This window comes from Asterias amurensis, chromosome 20, assembly GCF_032118995.1.
Source record: "Asterias amurensis chromosome 20, ASM3211899v1".
NCBI classification, from domain to species: Eukaryota; Metazoa; Echinodermata; class Asteroidea; order Forcipulatida; family Asteriidae; genus Asterias; species Asterias amurensis.
The window spans coordinates 5,695,577-5,710,801 of record NC_092667.1 but is presented as its reverse complement, the minus strand read 5'-3'; the positions used below and the strand labels follow the sequence as shown (position 1 = coordinate 5,710,801).

General features: G+C 38.4%; 1 long non-coding RNA gene across 1 annotated transcript; it reads left to right on the top strand.

The window, feature by feature from the left end:
* The first annotated feature begins 837 nt into the window (after positions 1-837).
* LOC139952130 (uncharacterized) lies at positions 838-3,747 on the top strand. The gene is made up of 3 exons (XR_011787872.1): positions 838-957; positions 1,367-1,477; positions 2,224-3,747. It is a non-coding gene; the product is annotated as an uncharacterized lncRNA (long non-coding RNA).
* The last annotated feature ends 11,478 nt before the right edge of the window (positions 3,748-15,225 follow it).

Sequence of the window (15,225 nt, the reverse complement as noted above, 5' to 3'; positions counted from 1 at the left end):
CAACTGTTTTGTGTTTTGTTATCTGAAACTACTATTGTGTTTCATTACTTGTAAAGCTTACTATAGCATCATATTGTTCTGTGTGTGTCTGTTTCAGTGACGGCTGTCGTTTACAGAGAGATCTAGCCGTCAAGTGATGAGACCTAATAATGCCGAGACCTGCAAACATCAATGTACAGTATCTGGTAAATGAACTGCTCTCTCCGTTAAAAAAGGTTAGTGCATAAAATATTTCATAATTTACTTATTATAATTTCTTAATGTATTTCCACCTAGTACATAAGCAGGCCTGTAACAAGAAAAAGCGGGAAGCACCCCCCCCCCCCCCGGCAATTTTTTTGTAAGAATACCCAGTTTTTAAAACGATTGCTTTGTATTTAATATTGTGATAATGTGTTTAATAGATGTTAAATTTGCATCGGGGATAAAGAATATTAATTTTGGTTTTTACCCATACACCAATGTGTGTTAGCACTGTATACTCAGTACTTTCCCGAGTCCTGTGAAAAAATATCACAGGCATGTTACTCGGGTGGGATTCGAACCCATGACCCTTGCAATTCTAGAGCAGTGTCTTACCAACTAGACTACCGAGGTTGCCCGGCAGCTAGAGGCATAATGTGTTATCCATTACATTCCGATTAACAGTTAATCCGCGAATAGTTTTTCGGGGTTGGTGTCCAAGTGTGAATGCTGTTAAAGCGAGGATGGACTAAACTCTTTTGCAAACACCATGTCAGTTTTGTTGTAATCCCAAACTACTCTTGTGCTTCATTACCTGTTACTTGAAACTAACTATAGCTTTATATTGTTCTCTGTGTGTCTGTTACAGCAACGACTGTCGTCTCCGACGAGATCTTGCGATCAAGTGATGAGACCTAAGATGCTGAGACCTGCAGTTGACAAGCCTCATACATCGATGTACAGTAAATGAACTGCTTCCTCCGTTAAAAAAAGGTTAGTTCAGAAAATATTTCATGTTGTAGTTCTACCTATTGTTGTACACTAGCAGGCCCGTAATCAGAAAAGGGGAGACGGCTCCCCCCCCCCCCCCTCAAAAAGGGGAAAAAGGCGCATTCTATGCAGCGGAATTTTTTGTCACAAGGAAAAAACCCCATTAAAGCCTAGTGTTATTTGATTGTCTATGGAACTCCGCTTGAACACCAATATAAAGTTGTTACTCTTGGTCTATGGTTTTTATGGTAATGTTTCTGAAACCAAATCAGACCTTGGAAACCCGTTTTATATTCATTTCATTTGTCTATCAAGGCCCAGTTGAGTGGAATAGAGGAATAAAGGGAATAAAGACCTTTATACCCCTTAAAGACCTCATGTAAAATATATATATTTCTCTCTTTTTTAAAAGTCATGCTTTTGTAGTTGACATCGAGCTGTCAGTGAAAGAGGAGTTTCTGATTGCCTATCATCAACCAAATGCCTACCCAACTAGGAGTGTGAGGTTTACAACAAAACAGAAGTACGTACAAAACCATGTGGGCTTCATCACCCATTTTTTTACACTAACATCGAAAAGTGGGCTGTTTTTGCAGCACTATACAAGCGACACCCCTACGCCACATACCACAACATTCTGGGGAGAATATGCCGGCATCAGCCTAACCCAGATGAATGGTTGTCCCTACAGATTAATTACATAATCAAACATTGAGAACACGTTTTTACTAACAAAATTCTTTGCTTTTACGAAAAAGCAGTGTCTATAATTCCATGAATTGAGTTATTGAACTATTCCATAAGACTATTTATTCCTCAAGAAAACCTTGAAATATCATGTTTTTTAGTGAAACTTTATGAGCAGAATATCCAGTGAGTTTGCTGAACACATCTTTCTTGACTGAAAACATTCCTCAATTCAATTCTAAATGGTACCATTTAGGCAAATCAAATTTGATACAATTGAAGTTTAATGTGGTTTTAGAAAATTTGAATTTGATTGACAAATTTTGAATTAAAGGCACTTGGCAGTACTGGTAATTACTCAAACTAATTGTTAGCATAAAACTTACTTGGTCACGAGCAATGGAAAGCTAAGAGGAACTATACTTGAAGAAAGATAGAACGATACATAGGTAGAAGGAAGATAGATAGACAGATTGACAAGGGGAAAATGAAGCCACCAGAAAGAGGTCTGGTTCATTTGAACTTCTTTTTCATGCACCTAATATGTTACCTCGATGCATTTGTTTTCTTTAACATTTATAGCATGGGAAAGCTGATGTTCAGAGTTTAAGGAGCATTGCATTGGAAACGAGACATTCTACGCACCAAGGAGGCATGGAATAACAACCACTGAGCATGTTGGCTTGACTTCTGATATCTTAAGTAAGCCTTTAGAGACCAATCATTTCTGTATAATACTCACAGACGCTGCTTATCCTTAGTGACTTAACACTCAATTTATTCAGGATAACTGAAAACAAAAAACAAAAAGATATGGGTTGTTTTAGAATTGCAGATTCTGTATTAACATAGGAAACATTTGAAATGTCAATAGAGTGCCTATTTTGACCTCTTGACCCTAGTTTGAACATCAAATCTTGTGGTTGTTTGTTGCCCTGGCCTTTTTGGTACAACCCACATGCAGAAACTGTCTCTAGAGGGTTAATAATATCAGGTTTATTCTATTGATGTTTATTCCACATGCACTTATTTTACAAAGTGAACACATTGTACATTGTGTAAAACAACACGTCCTTTAAAAAGGTTCCTTTTAAATATGTGGTTCGGACAAAACCCTTAAATTGTGACGCAGCAGAAGAAGAACATTTACTTTTCATCAGAATCAAGAGAAAATGCTCTATATGGCGATATAAAAACCTCAAAATGGTCCATGCCAGATAAGAGGTAGACCATTAAAAAGATACCCATACTATGCTGATAATTGAAATAGAATGTTAGTGGTAGCATTTAAGATCACCTAATTACATATCTTAAAGGCAGTGGACACTATTGGTAATTACTCAGAATAATTATCATAAAACCTTTCTTGGTGACGAGTAATGGGGAGAGGTTGATAGTATAAAACATTGTGAGAAACGGCTTCCTCTGAAGTGCCATAGTTTTCAAGAAAGAAGTAATTTTCCCTGAATTTGATTTCGAGACCTCAAGTTTAGAAATTGAGGTCTCGAAATCAAGCATCAGAAAGCACACAACTTCGTATGACAAGGGTGTTTTTTCTTTCATTATTATCTCGCAACTTCGATGACCAATTGAGCTCAAATTTTCACAGGTTTGTTATTTTATGCATAAGTTGAGATACACCAACTGGGCAGACCAGTCTTTGACAATTACCAATAGTGTCCACTGTCTTTAAGATCACCTAATTACAAATCTTCACAAATTGATAGAGTGTGTCATTTTGATTAATTAACCAAACTCAAAACTATGAATGAAAAACAAATTTTTTAGTTGAACTCGATCCAAAATGCAATAACTTATTTTAAAGTGTTCAAACAATACGTACTTTAAAAAGCTAAAACTTCTTTAGAAAACGTTCACACAATCAAACTTAGCGTTAAAAGTGTACAAATTGTTGACAAAAAAACTGATAACAGTGCAAATTGAGAATGTGTCTAAACATTGCAGTGTATGACTGGTCATACAAAAGAACAGTGTCGACAAACAATTATTTCATTCATTCTTAAAAAGACTCAAAATTGTTCTTTTGTTTAGGCTAGTTCAATTACAGTCAAATTAATGCTAGTGATGTTAAATTTATATTGTTAATTAAATAACGTGTTGAGTCAAATAAAATGATTCTAAAAATATAACAGAAGAAATTTGCCTTGAATTCCTTACTTTATGTGCTATTAATGTTGAAGTAACTTTAAGAAAAACCCACTTGGACCCTACCCTTTAAATTTGTTTGTAAAATAAAAAATTAAAACTGTTTAAACTGTTCCTTTAAGTCATGTCTATCCTTTTAAACCCATAATACTATAACTAATAACAACTTCAAAAACCTTCAAAACCATTATATATTAATAGATACTTGAAACAAATAACACCTTTAAATTTGTTTGGAAATTAAAACATTTTGAAATGTCCCATTAAGTTTGAACTATCCCTTTAAGTCAATTCTACCCTTAAGAGAAGTCCCATAAACAAATATTACCAAAATAATGTTTGCAAACTTTAAAAACCTTCTAAAAACCCATCCTTTGCTTCACTACATAATAAACACCTTTAAATTTGTTTTTATAGTAAAACAAATATTTAAAAAAAATAAACTTCTCCTTTAAGTCAATTCCACCATAGAGACTATTCCCATGAATCCATAACACCATACATCATAACACCTTTAAAACTTTCTAAACCACCCATTAAACCTTCAATGAAATTATAAACCTTCAAACTTAAATAATCCTAAGTGTTCCTTTAAGTCAATTGTCACTTTTACTTAAAATGTACCACCCCTTTAAATTTATTTGTAATGTAAATATATTCCTTAAATACTATTCGAAATGCCCCTTTAAATCAAATACACCCTAAAGAGAAGGCCCCGATAAGACTATTATCCATCTCGGCTAGCCACACCCAAGCATGATGCAGTCATCTCCCACACTAAGACCAAACCATCTTATGCCACTGGCAGACTATACCTGTATCATTCCCATCTCAGCTAGCCACACCCAAGCATGATGACTATTGCCCCATCTCCCACACCAACATCCAACCATCTTATCCCACTGGCAGACTATACCTACATCATTCCCATCTCAGCTAGCCACACCCAAGCAAGATGACTATTGCTCCATCTCCCACACCAACATCCAACCATCTTATCCCACTGGCAGACTATACCTACATCATTCCCATCTCAGCTAGCCACACCCAAGCAAGATGACTATTGCTCCATCTCCAACACTAACATCCAACCAATAAATATACTCCTTAAATAAAATTCATCATATAGTGAAGTCTCATGAACCATTAAAAAAAAGTACTGTACCTTTAAACCAATTTCACCACCCAATACTTTAAGACAAAGAAAACTTCAACTTTAAGTTCTTTAGTAAAGTATTGTTACCCCTCCAGAGTAAAATTTCATCAAAAGAAATTGCAACCACTCTGAGGTGAATGTATTATGTCTATACAAAATACCCCACAATAACATTACATCTCATAGTCCCTATTAAATTTAGACATATACCAGTCCTATAACATTAAATTGTGCTGCAAGATAATATAATTGTATTACCTCAATACTGTTCGAACTGCCCCTTTAAATCAAATACATCCTATAGAGAAGTCCAAGATAAGACTATTACCCATCTCAGCTAGCCACACCCAAGCATGATGACTATTACTCTCCCACACTAACATCCAAGCAGCTCATCCCAATGGCTGTATGACCCTCCCGCAACATCATGCCCGTGTATAATCAACCATCGCCCCAAAAGATACCCTCATCCCAAGCCTTCATCAGTCAAATCAACTCAACCCCCTAGCTGACTGATATAAGTCCATCACCCCAAGCCCATCCTCCCAACCCCGCATCTCCATCCCCTCAGCAGCCCATCCCAAGTGACTGCATCCTCTCGACTCAGAGCTCCAAGGCCCTTGGCCAACCCTCAGATCAGCTAGAAATCCAAGGCCTGAGCCAGGGAAAACATTTGGTGACAAATTTGTGAAAAATTTTCTAAGTCCAAATGCGGCAAATTCATCACTCCAAAAACCGTTAGATTTTCATAACAGCTCATAGCCCAGCGGTCAGAGAAAGGGCTTACAGAGTGGAAGGTCCCCGGTTCAAGCCCTACCCATTTTTACTAAAATAAAAAAATAAAAACATTTTACTGTTAAAAAAAGGGCTCTGGCAGGATTTGAACCCACCCTGCTCACAGCCCCGAGATTCCGGAAGCTGTGAGCTAGCCCGCTGGGCTACCACGGCTCTTGAAAAAAATTGCTCGGAACTAATATTTAAACCTCAGGGTAGACAGGTCAAAAAAAAATTTAAAAAAATAATGAGATGCGCCCTATGACTGTTGACCTTAGTATGAGCCAGGAGAGGAAAAGTAATAGAGAAAACTTAGTTGGTGATAAAAAAAGAGTTTATTTGCAGAAAAAAAAACTATTTAATGCTAGATACGCTAACAAGTAATAAGTACGTACTATTTAGATGACAAACCAAAGTAATTATCACTTAGTTAAACTTCAAACGATAAATTTAACGTAAAAAATAGTTAATTATTCACGGTAAAACATATTCTATCGACAGCGTTTAAATTTAAGTTTAAAACTTGTATAAATATACACCTTGGATAAATTTAACGTAAAAAATAGTTAATTATTCGCGGTAAAACAAATTCTATCGACAGCGTTTAAATTTAACTTTAAAACTTGTATAAATATACACCTTGGATAAATTTAACGTAACAAATAGTTAATTATTCGCGGTAAAACATTTTCTATCGACAGCGTTTAAATTTAACTTTAAAACTTGTATATTTTTTATTTGAACACACAAATTTAATTCACTGCAACTAAGTAAACAGTCTTTATTTCCTTATCACAGTTCATGTATTAACATAAGTCGAGGCTGCTTTTTTGCATCGTTCAAATCGATCGCGCATAAATTTGAGTTAACAATCATTTCTGTAGCGCTCTTTTACAAAAAATATAAACACTGTATTTGTTTACCCACATTTTATTTTATTAATGCAAAGTGATAGGCTAATTTGTAATTGCCATTAACATTTAATTTCGTTAAACTTGTAATAATATAGATTTATACTACTTCCCTAATATTCCCCATTCTAGCTAGTTCTTGAAATCATTTTATGTCATTTAATTTTTGTTTAAATTTGATATTAAATTTGTTTGTTTTGGTAAAACAACAACACCTAACTTCAAATCATTAATTGTTTGTTATAACATCAGCATTTTTTATATTTGCATATTAAATAAGTGTTTAATCATTTTTTGACCTCCCCCTCCCCACCCTATTTGTAATTGTGTGGTTAAAGTAATATCCCCAAATCTAGCTTTCTCCATAATTTATTTTATATGTGTTAGCTATTGTGTTAATTTAATATACTATATATTTCTATTTTGTAAACAAATACTAACTAACTACAAATTTACTACTATTTTTTTTATAACAACAGCATTTTTTATATATGGATATTTATAAGTGTTATGTCCTCATTTGATTCCCCACCACATTTGTAATTGTGTGGTTAAAGTAATATCCCCACTCTAGCTTTCTCCATAATCTATTTTATATGTGTTAGTTATTGTATGAATTTAATATACTATATGTTTGTACTTAGTAAACAAACACTAACTAACTACAAATCTTATTTCTTTTTTATAACATCAGCATTTTTTATATACAAATCATAAATTGTGATAACATGAGCATTTTTTATACTCGCATTAATGTTAATTCCTTGTTTGATCCCCCCCCCACATTTGTAAAATCATACCCCCTCCCACAGTCTGGCTTTCTCCATAATTCATTTTCTATGTGATTTAATTAATGTTTTAATTTGGCATATTATATATATACAATGTATATATATTTTGTTATAAATATTATTACAAAACTTAATGTTTTGTTATAACATCAGCATTTTTTTATACGCATATTTTATAATCGTTAATTTGTGTTTGCTTCCCCCCCCTCGTTTATTATTGTGTGGCTAAATTAATATACAGTCTAGCTTGTTTGGTAATTCATTTTATATATAATTTAGTTGTTGTTGAAATTTGACATAATATATATTTTACAAATCGTATCTTTTGTTGTTATAACATCATCATTTTTTATACATATGCATATTAAATAAGTGTTTTATCCTTTTTTGACCCTCCCTCCCTCCCCCCCCCCCCCCATTTGTAATTGTGTGGTTAAAGTAATATCCCTACAGTCTAACTTTCTACATAATTTATTTTATGTGTTAGTAATTGTGTTAATTTAATGTTATATATTTTTATTTTGTAAACAAATACTACCTAGTTACAAATTTGAATTTTTCAGCATTTTTTTGTTTGATATTTTTTAAGTGTTATGTGCTTGTTTACTACCCCCCCCCCCATTTGCAATTGTGTCCTTTAGTTAATATCTCCCAAATTGGTCCTAAAATCATTTTGTATGTGTTTAAGTTTCTGTTTATGTTTATTAAATGATGATTTTCTTGGATAAAAAAAAAAGATTTTTATAGACGCATATTTTATAAGTGTTAATTCTTTGTTTGATTCTCCCACATTTGTAAATATACCCCAATATACCCTTTTCCTTTAATCATTTTATAGGCAATTTAACTTTTTTATTTATTTATATATTATATATTTTTGTTTACACGTGCTGTAATACTCCTGTTACTTGTACGATTTCGGAATAATGTGATCCTTTTTATACAATATGACTTTTTTAATATTTCCGGCGATATTTTCAACGCACGACGACTTTTTGTCTGTCTGACTCATACAGAGACCCTCTACTCAGTACTTTACTTATCATATGTATTACCAAAAATTACAAATCTCTCCACAGAAGTGTGGTTCAGGTAAACAAGAAATTACTTTTAGAGACACTACGTATAAATAATTTACAAATAACAATAACACAAATGCTAAGAATTAAAAAATAAATTATTCCCCTACTGATCTACCAAACAAATAAAGAAAGAAATAAAGAGTGCCCTCGCACCATAGAAGGACTTAGAGTGTGCCCTCTGAACACAGAAGGACTAAGATTGTGCCCTCTGAACACAGAAGGACTAAGATTGTGCCCTCTGAACACGGAAGGACTAAGATTGTGCCCTCTAAACACAGAAGGACTAAGATTGTGCCCTCTGAACACAGAAGGACTAAGATTGTGCCCTCTGAACACAGAAGGACTAAGATTGTGCCCTCTAAAAACGGAAGGAATAAAGATTGTGCCCTCTGAACACAGAAAGACTAAGAGTGTGCCCTCTGAACACAGAAGGACTAAGATTGTTGCCCTCTGAACACAGAAAGACTAAGAGTGTGCCCTCTGAAAACGGAAGGAATAAAGATTGTGCCCTCTGAACACAGAAGGACTAAGATTGTGCCCTCTGAACACAGAAAGACTAAGAGTGTGCCCTCTGATCACACGACTAAGATTTAGCCCTCTGAACACAGAAGGACTAAGATTGTGCCCTCTGAACACAGAAAGACTAAGAGTGTGCCCTCTGATCAAAGGACTAAGATTTAGCCTTCTGAACACAGAAGGACTAAGATTGTGCCCTCTTATCACAGAAGGACTAAGAGTGTGCCCTCTGATCACAGAAGGACTAAGAGTGTGCCCTCTGAAAACGGACGGACTAAGAGTGTGCCCTATGAACAAAGAAGGACTAAGAGTGTGCCCTATGAACACTGAAGGACTAAGAGTGTGCCCTATGAACACTGAAGGACTAAGAGTGTGCCCTATGAACACTGAAGGACTAAGAGTGTGCCCTCTGAAAACAGAAGAGCTAAGATTGTACCCTCTAATCACAGAAGGACTAAGATTGTGCCCTCTGAACACAGAAGGACTAAGATTGTGCCCTCTGAACACAGAAGGACTAAGATTGTGCCCTCTGAACACAGAAGGACTAAGATTGTGCCCTCTGAACACAGAAGGACTAAGAGTGTGCCCTCTGATCACAGGACTAAGATTTAGCCCTCTGAACACAGAAGGACTAAGATTGTGCCCTCTGAACACAGAAAGACTAGGATTGTGCCCTCTGATCACAGAAGGACTAAGATTGTGCCCTCTGAACACAGGACTAAGATTTAGCCCTCTGAACACTGAAGGACTAAGACTGTGCCCTCTAATCACAGGACTAAGAGTGTGCCCTCTGAACACAGGACTAAGAGTGTGCCCTCTGAAAACAGAAGGACTAAGATTGTGCCCTCTAATCACAGAAGGACTAAGAGTGTGCCCTCTGATCACAGGACTAAGATTTAGCCCTCTGAACACAGAAGGACTAAGATTGTGCCCTCTGATCACAGGACTAAGATTGTGCCCTCTAATCACAGAAAGACTAAGATTGTGCCCTATGAACACAGAAGGACTAAGATTGTGCCCTATGAACACAGAAGGATTATAAGAGTGTGCCCTCTGATCACAGGACTAAGATTTAGCCCTCTGAACACAGAAGGACTAAGATTGTGCCCTATGAACACAGAAAGACTAAGATTGTGCCCTCTAATCACAGAAGGACTAAGGTGGTGCCCTCTGAAAACAGAAGGACTAAGAGTGTGCCCTAAGAACACAGAAGGACTAAGATTGTGCCCTCTGAACACAGAAGGACTAAGATTGTGCCCTCTGAACACAGAAGGACTAAGATTGTGCCCTCTGAACACAGAAGGACTTAGAGTGTGCCCTCTGAACACAGAAAGACTAAGATTGTGTCCTGTGAACACAGAAGGACTAAGATTGTGCTCTCTGATCACAGTCGGACTAAGAGTTAGCCCTTCGAAAATAGATGATCTAAGAGTGTGCCATCTGAACACAGACGGACTAAAAGTGTGCCCTCTGAACACAGAAGGAATAACGCACCCTCTGAACACAAATTGATTAAGATTGTTGTGCTCTCAGAACCCATAAGAACTAAGAGTGTTTCCTCCGAACACAGAAGACCAAGAGTTTGCCCTCTGAACCAAGAAGGACTGAGAGTGTGCCCTTTGATCACAGAAGGACTAAGAGTGTGCCCTCTGATCACAGGACTAAGATTTAGCCCTCTGAACACAGAAGGACTAAGATTGTGCCCTCTGATCACAGGACTAAGATTGTGCCCTCTAATCACAGAAAGACTAAGATTGTGCCCTCTAATCACAGAAAGACTAAGAGTGTGCCCTCTGATCACAGGACTAAGATTTAGCCCTCTGAATACAGAAGGACTAAAATTGTGCCCTCTGAACACAGAAAGACTAAGAGTGTGCCCTCTGATCACAGGACTAAGATTTAGCCCTCTGAACACAGAAGGACTAAGATTGTGCCCTCTGATCACAGAAAGACTAAGATTGTGCCCTATGAACACAGAAGGACTAAGATTGTGCCCTCTGAACACAGAAGGATTATAAGAGTGTGCCCTCTGATCACAGGACTAAGATTTAGCCCTCTGAACACAGAAGGACTAAGATTGTGCCCTATGAACACAGAAAGACTAAGATTGTGCCCTCTAATCACAGAAGGACTAAGGTGGTGCCCTCTGAAAACAGAAGGACTAAGAGTGTGCCCTAAGAACACAGAAGGACTAAGATTGTGCCCTCTGAACACAGAAGGACTAAGATTGTGCCCTCTGAACACAGAAGGACTAAGATTGTACCCTCTGAACACAGAAGGACTTAGAGTGTGCCCTCTGAACACAGAAAGACTAAGATTGTGTCCTGTGAACACAGAAGGACTAAGATTGTGCCCTCTGATCACAGTCGGACTAAGAGTTAGCCCTTCGAAAATAGATGATCTAAGAGTGTGCCATCTGAACACAGACGGACTAAGAGTGTGCCCTCTGAACACAGAAGGACTAACGCACCCTCTGAACACAAATTGATTAAGAGTGTTGTGCTCTCAGAACCCATAAGAACTAAGAGTGTTTCCTTCGAACACAGAAGACCAAGAGTTTGCCCTCTGAACCAAGAAGGACTGAGAGTGTGCCCTTTGATCACAGAAGGACTAAGAGTGTGCCCTCTGATCACAGGACTAAGATTTAGCCCTCTGAACACAGAAGGACTAAGATTGTGCCCTCTGATCACAGGACTAAGATTGTGCCCTCTAATCACAGAAAGACTAAGATTGTGCCCTCTAATCACAGAAGGACTAAGATTGTGCCCTCTGAACACAGGACTAAGATTTAGCCCTCTGAACACTGAAGGACTAAGATTGTGCCCTCTGAACACAGAAAGACTAAGAGTGTGCCCTCTGATCACAGGACTAAGATTTAGCCCTCTGAATACAGAAGGACTAAAATTGTGCCCTCTGAACACAGAAAGACTAAGAGTGTGCCCTCTGATCACAGGACTAAGATTTAGCCCTCTGAACACAGAAGGACTAAGATTGTGCCCTCTGATCACAGAAAGACTAAGATTGTGCCCTATGAACACAGAAGGACTAAGATTGTGCCCTCTGAACACAGAAGGATTATAAGAGTGTGCCCTCTGATCACAGGACTAAGATTTAGCCCTCTGAACACAGAAGGACTAAGATTGTGCCCTATGAACACAGAAGGACTAAGATTGTGCCCTATGAACACAGAAGGATTATAAGAGTGTGCCCTCTGATCACAGGACTAAGATTTAGCCCTCTGAACACAGAAGGACTAAGATTGTGCCCTATGAACACAGAAAGACTAAGATTGTGCCCTCTAATCACAGAAGGACTAAGGTTGTGCCCTCTGAAAACAGAAGGACTAAGAGTGTGCCCTATGAACACAGAAGGACTAAGAGTATGCCCTGTGAACACAGAAGGACTAAGATTGTGCCCTCTGAACACAGAAGGACTAAGATTGTGCCCTCTGAACACAGAAGGACTAAGATTGTGCCCTCTGAACACAGAAGGACTTAGAGTGTGCCCTCTGAACACAGAAAGACTAAGATTGTGTCCTGTGAACACAGAAGGACTAAGATTGTGCCCTCTGATCACAGTCGGACTAAGAGTTAGCCCTTCGAAAATAGATGATCTAAGAGTGTGCCATCTGAACACAGACGGACTAAGAGTGTGCCCTCTGAACACAGAAGGACTAACGCACCCTCTGAACACAAAATGATTAAGAGTGTTGTGCTCTCAGAACCCATAAGAACTAAGAGTGTTTCCTCCGAACACAGAAGACCAAGAGTTTGCCCTCTGAACCAAGAAGGACTGAGAGTGTGCCCTTTCAACACAGAAGGACTAAGATTGTGCCCTCTGGTCACAAAAGGACAGTGATTGTGCCCTCTGATCAAATAAGGACTAAGAATTAGCCCTGTAAACAAAGAAGGACTGAGATTGTGCTCTCTGAACACGGAAGAACAGAGAGTATGCCCTCTGAACACAGAAGGACTAAGAGTGTGCCCTCTGATCACAGAAGGACTAAGAGTGTGCCCTCTAATCAAAGAGGGACTAAGAATTAACCCTCTGAAAACAGAAGGACTAAGAGTGTGCCCTGTGAACACAGAAGGACTAAGAGTATACCCTCTGATCACTGAAGGACTAAGATTGTGCCCTCTATCACAGGACTAAGAGTGAGCCCTCTAAACACAGAAGGACTAAGATTGTGCCCTATGAACACAGAATGACTAAGAGTGTGCCCTCTGAACACAGAAGGACTAAGAGTGTGCCCTCTGAACACAGAAGGACTAAGAGTGTGCACTCTGATCACAGAAGGACTAAGATTGTGCCCTCTGAACACAGAAGGACTAAGATTGTGCCCTATGAACACAGAAAGACTAAGAGTGTGCCCTCTGAACACAGACGGACTAAGAGTGTGCCCTCTGAACACAGAAGGACTAAGAGTGTATACTCTGATCACAGAAGGACTAAGAGTGTGCACTCTGATCACAGAAGGACTAAGATTGTGCCCTCTGAACACAGAAGGACTAAGATTGTGCCCTATGAACACAGAATGACTAAGAGTGTGCCCTCTGAACACAGAAGGACTAAGAGTGTGCCCTCTGAACACAGAAGGACTAAGAGTGTGCACTCTGATCACAGAAGGACTAAGATTGTGCCCTCTGAACACAGAAGGACTAAGATTGTGCCCTCTGAACACAGAAGGACTAAGATTGTGCCCTCTGAACACAGAAGGACTAAGATTGTGCCCTCTGAACACAGAAGGACTAAGATTGTGCCCTCTGAACACAGAAGAACTAAGAGTGTGCACTCTGAACACAGAAGGACTAAGATTGTGCCCTGTGAAAACAGGAGTAAGAGACTGCTCTCTTAGCACAGCAGGACAAAAAGTTAGCCCTCTGACCACAGAAGGACTAAGAGTTATCCGTTGAAAACTGAAGGACTATGAGTTAGCCCTCTGAACATGGAAGGACTCACAGTATGCCCTTTGAACACAGAATTACTAAGATTGTGCCCTCTGAACACAGAAGGACTAAGATTGTGCCCTCTGAACACAGAAGGACTAACATTGTGTTCTTTGAATACAGGACGAAGAGTGTGCCCTCTGAAAAAAGAGGGAGGAAGGGTATGCCCTCTGAACGCAGAAGGACTAAGATTATGAACACAAAAGGACCAGAGTGTGCCCTCTGAACATAGAAGGGCTAATGGTCGCCCAAAGTGAAGATTAAGAGTTTGAATCAGTAGATCAACAAAGAAACATTCTATAATTATTTGGGGGCAAAACTTCTACATCAAAGTTAACATATACAATTAATTACCACAGTAATGAAAAACATAACCGTGTCAATAAATTTAATACATATGTTATAAGTACACCATCGCAAGCAAAAATTTGGCATCAGATTTTGTCTGATAATCATCCTGATCAGCTTAGTTTATTTAGCAGGGCCACCACGTGCAGGTGCCAGGATACCAGCCCCACACGCTTTCCAGATCGTAAGGGCCAATTGCACCTCCTTCCGTTGGAGGGTCCGGTCCGCCGCCTCAGGTTTAACCCCAAGGCAGTCCCCTACTGTACTCACGCGGTCCCTAGCCGAAAAGACTAGGAACTCCTCCCGTTTAGCCAACCATTTGTGATAACACCGGCACCATCCTCAGGTGAGGAGCCCAAATGCACCTTTAAGATCAGCCACCCATTGTAGCGGGCCGGAAGTAGGACCCCACATGCCACGTGCAAGTGTCCAGGTCCCTTTAATCTATTTCGGAGTTATCCGAAATCTATTTCGGAGTTATCCGAAATTTGCTGCACCTGCAATCAAACATTCCCTCCACCAATTGTATATTCCCACCACCAATTGTATCCTCCAACCACCAATTGTATTTTCTCTACAGTCGTCATTATTTCGTGTCATGCTTGCCCATGTTGGGCAGTTCGGTGTCCATCGTCATTAGTCATTGGTCATTTTAATTTGTAATGTTTTATTGTCACTTGTAAAAAAAAAATTGTACAGTGAAATGTGTTTTGGTTTTGCGTGTCTAAAAATATGTTCACTAAAAATTTACCATTTGTACAAAAAATTATCGAATCTATTGTCATTGGTAATTTTATTGGTCATTTGTCATCGTCATCGTCATCTGCAAGGTCCTCTAGGTTGCAGGTGTTATGCACCAAACAACAGAATCAACTTACTTCCAATCCAATCGTC